General features: G+C 40.8%; 1 long non-coding RNA gene across 2 annotated transcripts in view; it reads left to right on the top strand.

Moving 5' to 3' along the window:
* Positions 1–363: 363 nt before the first annotated feature.
* The window catches only part of LOC310889107, a 47,198-nt gene continuing 36,055 nt past the window's right edge, over positions 364–11,506 (top strand). For both annotated transcript variants that reach the window (XR_014576383.1, XR_014576384.1), the window contains exon 1: positions 364–669. This is a non-coding gene — a long non-coding RNA (uncharacterized lncRNA). The remainder of the gene's footprint in view (positions 670–11,506) is intronic.

Below are 11,506 nucleotides of genomic sequence, written 5' to 3'. Positions count from 1 at the left end.
TTTCTGTCGTTCTATCAGGATCTGCTCAAGAATAGCTGACTGGACTTTTGCCAAGACTGTACTTGAAATGGCACTTTCATTGTATCAGGATAAGTCTCACTCTCATCTTGTAGATGAAAGTATTCCACAGTGAAGATCCTTGTGAATGTTTCTGGTTCTTTAGCTTTTTATTCTGCATCTGTATAGCTCAAGGTGCAGTGGGATTATAGTAACCAAACCGAGCAGAGCATGAATCACAGCAGCAAGGCTCTGGTCCAAGAGGAAATGACACAGTTTTTTTGGCTTAAAGATGGAAGGAGGCATTTCTTACCACTGTTGCTATTGATGTGTTCATTTGCAGTAGTTAGCCTAATAAATGCATTCTCTCTATTGGCACATAAACTAGATAAAGGGCAAATTCATTTTCCTGGAGAGCTCCCTGACACTTCCAATCTTCTTGCCAGCAGCACCAGTCCTGGCCTGTTTGAGGAGAGCTTGAGGCAGCTGCTCAGTACTTACCTGCAGTCAGTATAGCACTGAGGTGATGATTCTGAATGGGTCTGCTGTGAAGACGTTGTTAGTATTACTGATGTTATTGTCTAATGCTGAATTCCTGGTATAGAACACCATAGAACACCACGTTACCAAGTGCCCAGTGGGTGATGCTTTGATGTGACTTGTGGGAGCAAGGTAAGTACTTCTGTCTGAGTAAACGTGTCAGAAAATATTTATTTATTTATTTATGTATTTTTTCAGTACAAAAGAGATTTCACTCTTTTCCTCACTGAAAATGTGAAATTGCTAAATTATATACTGAGTACCCTCTCGCCGCCCCCCCCCCCCCCCCCCCCCCCGCCAGAGATTGTTAGGTATGGAGAGTTCTGGGAACCGAGCTAAAAGGATGGAAGGAAAAACGATGTGCTGTAATTTCACCCAGGATAGCAGTTAAAAGCATGCTTGCTGTTATTTTAAGGATTTAAAGAACCTGATTCACTGTAAGTGAAATCATAATCTGTTATAATGTGTCATAGCAAGATGGGCTTTTGTCTTGTAATTGTTACCTGCTGTAAATATTTCAGTGCAAACATCCTGACTAGCATAGAAACTCTGCCAACTTTAGGCAGAAATAAGAGTTTTTCTTGTCCTTGGGAAAAAGACAGTATTAGTGTAATCCACTATCATAAACTTTGGTTGTCGCTGCGTTTCAAGAGCCTCTTCAAGCAAACTCAAGCCAGTGAAGAACTCTATGAGGAAAAGAGATAATTAATACTACAGCTGCTCTCTGATTTGATGTACTTGTTTCCATTTACTTCCCTCATAGTATGATTCCTGGGTGATATATCACAGGGGAAAAAAAAAAAAAGTTAAGGAAAAAGTTTTGAGTGACTTTGCCTTTTATCACTGTTGTATCACAGACAGACACAAAGAGAGGCAATGCTTGAGAGCTGTAAGACACAGATGGGAAGGAAGTGCTAAGTAAATTGCTTTTCTTCTGGCAATTCAAACCAGCAGAGACTCTTGTGAGACTCCACAAGCCATTTGTGGAATAGTTTCTGGACCATCTCATAGGTCTTTCATTTGTTGACACTTCTCAGTACCATGATGCTGTGGTGGAGATTCACAATTTTTCTCTGCAGGAAAGAGCTTTCAGCATTCATTGAGTTCAAAGTGCACAAACTTAAGCAAACAAAAGTACTGGCCATTTGATATTTGTGGAATTATTTGATATCAAGTTTCTAACAAACTTTTGACAGCACAGAAAGTCATTCTTCAGAGCTGTCTGCCTGCCACTTTGACCCTGTCCATCAAGGTGTGGGTAAAGCACAGCACTTCCTCTACTGTAGGGATGCTTGCTGCCCCAAGGCAGCACCCTCACCTTCCTGGTCCTGTTTTGTGGACAACAGCTAAGAACTGCAAATCAGTGCAAAGAAAGTCATCCAGGAATTAAAAATGTTCCGAATAGCTGAACACCCAATTAGTGAACTAATGGGCAGCTACTGTCAGGGTGCATCAGGGATGGTCTGATCCTATCTCCATGTAAGGACAAAAATTCCAGTGGTTTTGATGGAAAGCTAAGAAAGTCGATTTAACTAAACAAAAGACAAAAGATTCTGTCATGACTGAGGAACAAGAGGGGGAAGGGAGAGAATATTCACTGGGTTATTCATGAGTTGCTTGTGCACTAGTGTTATTTTGCTGCTGGAAGGAAGAGACGGAAAAGAGAGAAAAAAAGGAACAATGCAGAGGTAAGGAAAGACTCAGTAGGTGAGAGAAGGAAAGGATCTAAACCCTAAGCTAGCCAGAGACTTTACTGATTAAACGTAAATGAAGACTGAAAAAATGATAACAAAGGGAAAAGGTAGCTTTTGAAAAGTGAATAACAGCAGCAAATGCATAGGAACTCCAGCAAACCCTAAAAAGGAAACTGAAAGCATGCCATGGGGAGTGATTAGGGGCTGTGGTTTTCTACTAATAGCTGTAAGAGTTTACATTCAAGAACAACATTTACTTTTTCATTATGCAAAATTTGCCAAGTCTAAGCCTTAACTATCAAGCATTATGTAGAGCAAACGCTCTCAGAACCCTGTTTTATGCAGTATGTTCCCTAAACTAAGAGCTTTTTGTGTCCTTATGTAAAAACTCCAGTTGCTTTTCTTTATATTTAAGTTGAGCAGGGTTAACAAAACTGCCACACTGTAAGTTTCACCTCCGTTTTCCAAAGACTGATAACAGAAACAGAGGACTATTAATATGCTACTGCTCTTTGATTGATACTACTTCTTTGTATGTCCTTTTGTGAAATACCTGTGGTTTTACGTTGCTCTTGGAAACAGCATCAGGAGCAGCACTCACCTGCAGCCCCTGAGGGAGAGCTATGCAGAACCTGGGTATGTTTGTGCATGCCCGAGTACAATCCCCATCAACTCAAACTGTCCTTTAAAATGGATATCCTTTAAAAAGGGTCTTGGGAGGTAAGCAAGATGAGAACCTTGGATGTAAGTTCTGGATCAGCAAGGGAGTGCCTTCAGGATCCAGTACTCATAGTTTCTGCATCAGCCAGGACTCCTGTGAGCATAACCCTCAAAAAGTATAGATATGCACCAGCAGTTCTTCATGAAGAATTTATTTTCACAGCAATTCCATTTTTGTCTGCTTTCTGAGCCTGGTAGTGTATATTAGATTGGCTTCCAAATGGTGATCATATATCAGCAACACTTGATCACTACTGACCTGGATGAGAATGAAACCTGTTCTAGGGTAAATTACCCACTGCAGTTTCATAGAATCACAGAATCATTGAATGGTTTGGGTTGAAAGGGACCTTAAAGACCACCCAGTTCCAGCACTCCTGCCATGGGCAGGGACACCTCCCACCAGACCAGGTTGCTCAAAGCCCCAGCCAGCCTGGCCTTGAACACCTCCAGGGAAGGGGGATCCTCAGCTTCTCTGGGCAACCTGTGCTAGTGCCTCACCTCCCTCAGAATAAAGACTGTATTCCTTATATTCAATCTAAACCTACCCTCTTTTAGTTAAAGCATTAAACTCCTTGTCCTTTCTTTTCACTCCCTGACAAAGAGTCCCTCCTCAGCTTTCCTGTAGGCCCCCCTTAGGTATTGGAAGGCCGCTATGAGGCTGCTCTGGAGCCTTTTCTTCTCTAGGCTGAACAACTCCAGCTCCCTCAGTCTCTCTTCATAGGAGAGGTGCTCTAGCCCTCTGATCATCCTTGTGGTCCTCTTCTGGACTCGTTCTAATACTTTCATGTCCTTCTTGTGCTGGGATCCCCAGAGCTGTATGCAGTGCTCCAGGTGGGGTCTCACAAGAACATTTTGTGACTTAAAGAATACATACAAAAGAGTTACTACACTTTTTAGTTCACATTCAGGAGGTGATATTTCCCATTCCTAGTACACCAATTAAAAAAAAAAAGAAAAAAGTACTTGTAAGTTGTTTCAGAGTTCTACAGCAAAACTCACTGACTTATTTTCAAGTTTCCATTCCTTCCCAAATACCCAGGATAGGCCCACAGATGCAACAGTCTGTCTAAGCAAGCTTAGCAGCATAGTGGTGAAATAAATTCCTGACAAAGCTCCAGCATTTTCTGAAAAGCTGCAGTCAAAGTCAATTGCTTTTGTGTGCTAAAAAGAAGGAAAAAGAAATCAAGCCCAACTTCCTTGTTTGTGGGTGATATTTTTAATCTATGCTCACCTTTTTATTGCCCTCACTACTATCATTGTCAATAGAGTAAAATTTATCTTGGCTGTTAAACTGCACTCTCCAACCTAAATGTGTATTTGCATTTCATACTGCTTCAGAGCTTTATAGCTTCATATTGCTGCCCACTTTCTAATTTTGTTAATCCTTATACTATTACTGTGAAATAGGTAGCCCCTTGAATTCTTAAACCTTGTGCTATTGACATTTAAAATGGCTTTGTAATTGTTTTCAAATGCTTATAAAGAAAGGAATAATGACAGAAAGATTGCTTGCTTGCACTTGACCAACATGGCTTAACTAATGTAACTTACTACTTTCCTGTAGCAAATTTAACAATTGAATAATAACATCTTGAAAGTGTGGGTTTAATGGAGAAGCTGACAGGCCATGAACCGCTTAGTATGGCTGAAACTGTCTGTAATTTTATATATTTTCCCAGCATTTGGGGATTCTGTTTTTCTTTCCTCCTTCACCCAAACTAAACAGATCTTTTATACATGTTTATGCTAAGTGCCTTAATGGATTTGGACAGACTCTCCCTGATTTCTAAGATGCAGTCATTAGGTGGTTCTTGGAAGCAGGTGCTATTTATGGGCTGAGCTCTGTTTCCCTGTCTCTCCCTGATAACCTTTTCATCTCCGCTAATGATTAACAATGATGGGGTTTGAGTGACACCAGCACAGCAGCCTCATCTGCACTGCCGGGAAGATTTGTTTCAAACCTGCTTGTCTGTCCCCTCGGGTTTTGAAAAGAGAGGAGAACTGTATGTTGATATAGGCATTAAGTCAATATTTACTTTCAGCTGATTTTCCACTCTCCTCCCTTACATATTTTCTGCAGGTTAATCTCTCTGCCACCTGTCTCTCCTTGTACTGTTGTGCCACTCCTGTGTCTCACATTGACATGAAGGGGCTGGTGACAGTCCATGTGGCTGAAGTAGATCTGGAGAGGCCAAAAAATGCTGTCCATGCTGCTGATAACCATTTTCTTTGCAGGTCAGCCCGTGATATTTCCAAATGCCTAAGAGCAGACAGTACTGGGTAATCCCAACCTAGTGTGCAACTGATCTCAGCATATCTGTGGTATTTTCTAAGGACTGGGAGAGGATGTCTAGCTGCATACTGCCTTGTAAAATGATGCTTGGCCTTGCAAGACATAGATTGACGCAGGGTGGAGCAAAACCCAAGAAGCATTTCCTTTAGCATATGCAAAGCCCACGGCCACATCTACACCTTCTGAACAAAGGAGAGGAAATGATCCCGATGGCACAGGAGCTGTACCAGGCAGGTGTTGGTGCACGGGCACCATATGCTACCTCACCGCCCAGCAAATGTGATGTTGTGTAGCAGACCTCCTGCACCTGACATGCACATGCAGATGGCCTGATTGTACTGCTAAGTACTGCTGCCAGCGTCTCCCCTTTCCTGGTGGTCGAGACTGAAACAAGGACGCTGTTTGATCCATAGCACTGGTTACTTCTGTGACACTTCTGTGTCTATTCAATTTCACTGCCTTTGAGTCTATTTTTTTTTTCCCCAGAAAAAAACTAAATCAGGAATTAATTTTGCTCACATCTTCATATTTACTAATATATTTGTACAAAAACATTGCCACGAGCACCAAAATTTATACTTACTAACCTTCTTTGATATTTAAAATAGACACTATGACTAAGTTGTTTCATGTAACACTTCTGAAATGAAAATAGGTATAAGGGAAAATAAATATGTTCGCAATATTCCTACAGAAATAGTTTATTTGTAATATGATATGAAGTAAATTACTAAAACAAAGATTAGGGCAGTGTGTATATCAAATAGGTACTCAAGGCATATGGAAAACATGGTTATCATTAGTAGGGAAATAATAGAAAAAAGTCTTATGCCACCTACTTTCCTTAGACAGCTCTTTGGTCAACAGTGCTTTGCTTTTCATTCCACATCAGGAATAATTATGTGGCTGACAAACATTAGGTAATAAAGATGTGTGGTCCTCCTGGGAGTACAGGGAATTGTTGCAGAATGTCGGGGTGACACAGCGAGGTTCCCATGTGGCATGTTTTAATACAATGCATTCATGAGAACACTTGGGAGAACTCACATGAACTGTCATGCTAACAGGATTTCAGTAACATTTCAAATAAACAGTGGTGTTGTTTAGAGGGGTGTTTTATAAAGAATCATGTAAAGGCTTGAGGCTTGCATCAAGATTTATAGAAAATTTACATTTAGAGCACTATATCACACTAGAGGAGAAAGATCACATGGCTTTCCCAGTATATCCTCCGGTATAATACTCTTAGTGCCACAGTGTTAGCACGAGTACTTCTGACAGGGTACATATATCTAATTGAGGCCAACACACCCCATCATTTCTCACCCCTATCCACCATTAGGTCTGTGCATTTATACCAGGAGAAGAGGTGGAGAAAAATGTATTGTTTCCCAGTGTTGGCTTTTAGCCATTTAAAAGCAGCATTATTGATGAGAACAGGCTTTAGAATGAGAAAAAGAGAAAGAAGAATTTAGAGCTAATCCAGGTGTAGTATTTTAACACATCTTTTTCCTCACCTGAAGGAAAAGGTTTTGTTGTTACAGTGCCCTCCACAGAATCAAGTTTCCTTATCACAGAATCACAGAATCGTCTAGGTTGGAAGAGACCTCCAAGATCACCAAATCCAACCTCTGACCTAACACTAACAAGTCCTTCACTAAACCATATCACTAAGCTCAACATCTAAAAGTCTTTTAAAGACTTCCAGGGATAGTGTCTCAACCACTTCCCTGGGCAGCCCATTCCAATGCCTAACAACCCTTTCGGTAAAGAAGTTTTTCCTAATATCCAACCTAAAACTCCCCTGGCCCAACTTTAGCCCATTCCCACTCGTCCTGTCACCAGGCACGTGGGAGAATAGACCGATCCCCACCTCGCTACAGCCTCCTTTAAGGTACCTATAGAGAGCGATAAGGTCGCCCCTGAGCCTCCTCTTCTCCAGGCTGAACAAGCCCAGCTCCCTCAGCTGCTTCTCGTAAGACTTGTTCTCCAGACCCCTCACCAGCTTCATTGCCCTTCTCTGGCCTCTCTCAAGCACCTCGATGTCCTTCTTGTAGCGAGGGGCCCAAAACTGAACACAGTACTCGAGGTGCGGCCTCACCAGAGCCAAGTACAGGGGGGCAATCACTTCCTAGCCCTGCTGGCCACACTGCTTCTTATACAAGCCAGGATGCTGTTGGCCTTCTTGGCCACCTGAGCACACTGCTGGCTCGTATTCAGCTGACTATCAACCAGTACTCCCAGGTCCTTCTCTGCCAAGCAGCTTTCCAACCACTCATCTCCAGCCTGTAGCTCTGCTTGGGGTTGTTGTGCCCCAGGTGCAAGACCCGGCACTTGGCCTCGTTGAACTTCATACAGTTGGCCTCAGCCCATCGGTCCAGCCTATCCAGATCCTCCTGCAGAGCCTTCCTACCCTCGAGCAGATCGACACAGGTACCTAACTTGGTGTCATCTGCAAACTTACTGAGGATGCACTCAACTTCAAGACATGCTGGACTTAAGAGGGAGACAGAACTTAGAGGAGGAAGAATATATTCAGGTCTGTTGGGGATAAATTCTTTTCTTTCTAAAGCCCCCAAGGAAGAATGTGAAAAAATATATCTTCTGAGGGCTTGCGGATACAAGAAAACCAGAGACATACCACACATTAAAATGAGAGTGAATTCTGTTGTCTACATACAAAAACTGTCATTTTATTAAAAGCACACTGGTATGTACAATGGTCTTTTTACATGCAACCTGTATTTTTTTTTTTCCCATGGAATAATTTTTTCTGTGGAAAAAAATCTTCTCCCTACAAAGTCCTTTCTTGGCAAAGACCTGATAAGTAAATTTGGCCTGCTTTTATCTCTATGGGTCTATCCTTCAGATTAAAAAAGGGGGATCAAGGCTGAGTTCTCACTGCTTATTGCTATATGTAGTGAAAAGTGATGTTTTTTATATAGAAGTATGTATCAAGGTCCAGTTATGTTCTATGCTATGCAAAAGAATGTCCCTGACATTTGTTAGGACCTGAATGTGAGGGTCCAGAAACAGCTTGAACTGAAAGCAATGTTCACTGCAAAAAGCTTGCTGAATTTTTTGTCTTGGTAGAATGAAGCAGTTCTAAGGTAAAGAGGCAAAATTAAGACTTTTCTACAGCCCCAGTTAATTCTTAGGCTTGCATGTGCAAACAAATCAACAGAAATACAGTAGTAAAAGAGAAGAGAATGGGACTTGAGAAAGTGCCCTGTGAGAAACTTGGAAGGTCAGGCAAGATGGTCAGACTGCAGGAATGTTAGACAGTCACAAAGAGAAAAAGGAGAGGAATAAACCACATAAGTCGTGGGAAAATAAGATTTTAAGTAGAAAAACATGGCTGATTTCACAGAGATTTTTGACAACTGAATGAAGATGGGAGTGAACTCAGGCAGGGAAACTTTGGAGGTGATATACATCTTACTTCATTTTAGGTCACCCATGTTGTGCGTTTCTGTCTAATTAATGGAGAATAGAAATTGACTCATAGCAAAGCGCATACACCAGTGTTTGGTCAGTTTGATTGTTTGCTGCAGCATACAGACTGAATTGACTAGGACTTCATTGACTGTTGTGGGTACAGACACTCAACTCACAGGTACGTGCCTGCATAGATGGAGTTTAAAAATAGGGGCATGAATCTCACTCTGTTTATCGGTTGTATATTTGCTATGTGTGTAAGAAGGTCCTGTTATAATATCAACTTCTAGGGGGATTTTGCGAAATTGTCATGTACAGTACAAGCAGAGAAAACAGGCAATATGCAGGATCCATGGGAATGAGCAAATGGGAATTTGCTTGCACTAGAATAAATTTAGTTCTTTATTGCTCATGAGCCAAAAAAATATGGGGTATCCAGGGACAAAGATTGTCATCTGTGTTATGTGGAGCCATACGCTGTAATACTTCACATCCTGCCATTTATTGAACCCATGTTTTCTCTTGGATTTTCTCTGACACATTTTTTTTTCTTTTTTTTTTTTTTTTTTCTGAGTGAAGATGGGAAAAACAGAGAACGATGAATGTGTTTGCATGTAGACACATTTGTCTATATATTGAATGTGTAGTTGTATGCAAATTGGCAGCTTGATTTTCTAGGATGCTTAATAGCAACAGCTGAATGAGACCTTTCAAACACCCAATTCACTTGAAAATCAAGCCACTTATTTGGGTTGCTGAGTATAATTTTAGGCCTTCTATTTTGAAATATTCACACTTCATTTTAAGTGCCACTGAAAGAAAACTGCTTGACTGTGTTTTAACTGGCACATACCAGCATTGCTGCTGTCCTCAACAGCATTAGATCAGTTCAGAAATTATCCTGGCTCCTTCAAAATGTGCAGAAAATGTAAGTAGATCTCATGGTCATAACTCAGATACACGGTTTCAGGTATCAGAGAGGTCACTCTGTTCCAGATTTTGCATTATGCCCATTGCAATGATGTTAGATCATCCAAGTAGTATTTGTTCAGTCACGTCTTAAGGAAGAATTGGACTTCATGCAGTTATCTGAATTGGAATCTGTCCAAGACACCTCTTAACATGACTGAAATCGGAACTGAGTTCTCTCGAAATATTTAATCTGAATTTTCTACATTCAAATCACTTAGATGTACTTTCTTTCACTATTTCCTACGTCTGGCTCTCATATAGGCCTGTGAAGTTGGAATGTGTTAGGCTAATCTCAGCCAATTTCTTTATTTTTTTGTCTGGTTCTGCCCTTAGCAAATGGTGGCATTAGACATAACAATAACACACAGTGCTGTGCCTCCGACAGAGGGTAAACACAATCTGTGTAGTTCATTTGTGAGTGATAATCATGGGAATTGACAGTACCAGTAAAGTCCAGGTCAGGACACTTTCAAGGTCCTGTACAGCTCCAAGACAATACAGCTGATATTTGCATTGTGCACATGGTGTTAATAAAGAAGGCCAGTAATTTGAGGCTACACTATAATGCTCTTGTAGTAATTCATGGCAAGAGTAGACCTATAGAAAAACTTCCTGTCACACAGCACATCAGAGTCCTACTTTTTATTCTCAAATTTAAAAAAATTACTACATGTGTCAACAGTTTCAGCACTTTAAAGTATGTAATATAAGTTAGCAAGAATTTTCAGTTTCTTGATCCAGAAGCTCTTACTGGATGCCTCTGAGGGATCCATAAAGGCAGTTAAGGAGAACAAAGTTATTGTTAATAGTATTCTGGTTTTAGGGAAAACCACAAGCTGTAAAAATATTGACAACTACCAAAAAGACATTTGTATTTTTGTCCTTACCTAATAAACAAGTGATGGAAAATTATGATGCACAAATTACAGGTGTCCAGAGGGCAAACACAAATATGACCAGTGATTTGTATATACTGTGAAAATTTAGTGGCAAGTGAATTCCCAGGCTAAATAAATCCTCATGGGACAAACTGTAAAAACGAGTAAACTCTGTGACTATCCATCTTGTCAGATTCAATGAGAATAGATAGCATTATCATGACAATGAATACTTCAATGCCAAGCTCACAGAGTTCACTGCAGAATACCTTATTCAGTCCTTGTTTGGGCAAAATTCCATTTGCTCAGCAGGAGTTTGGCTGGAGATTTTGGGATTTGAGAGGCAATGTTTATGAGTTTTACAGGAAAATAGCTGAAATAGCAATCTTTGCAGCCCTCCCTAAAGGACTAATATATTTTTCAAGCAGCTGGAAGATTTCTATAATCCCTCCAAGCACTTTATTTCAGGTTTACAATTATGGCTTCCAATAAATGATTGAAGTTTCTTTCAATTTACCACCTCAACCAGGTGCCTTAATGAACTCTGCGAGAGGGTTCACACAAGTTACAACAGGAGGAGGAACAACCACTTGCTGTAGGCACAGAACAGCTGCTTATAGGTGGTTTGTGGTAAAGAACTGCTCCCAAAGGCTTCCCCCAGTTAGAGAAGGTACTGCACACTGAGTGCAAGGTTATGCTGGTTAGAACATTATCCCTTTTCTCTCACGTCTCGCTCAATATTTCCTGCCTGCACCCTCGGTAAGGATAGGAGGGGGCATAAACACTTTGTTAGATATATTGGTGAGGTTGATACACGCAAAGATCTGATCCATACTGAAAAACTATTTTAGAGATGACAGACTGAGTAGGAGAATTTCTCTTGCATATTTTGGTACTGCCTACCAAAAAAGGGTGGAAGCTAGTTTAATTCCTAATATATACCTCCAAGTTTTCAGGACTTTTTTTTTTTT

Source organism: Anser anser, assembly GCF_964211835.1.
Source record: "Anser anser genome assembly, chromosome: Z".
Lineage (NCBI taxonomy): Eukaryota > Metazoa > Chordata > Aves > Anseriformes > Anatidae > Anser > Anser anser.
Note: the sequence above shows the minus strand (reverse complement) of the source record. Positions and strands in the feature narration are given on the sequence as shown.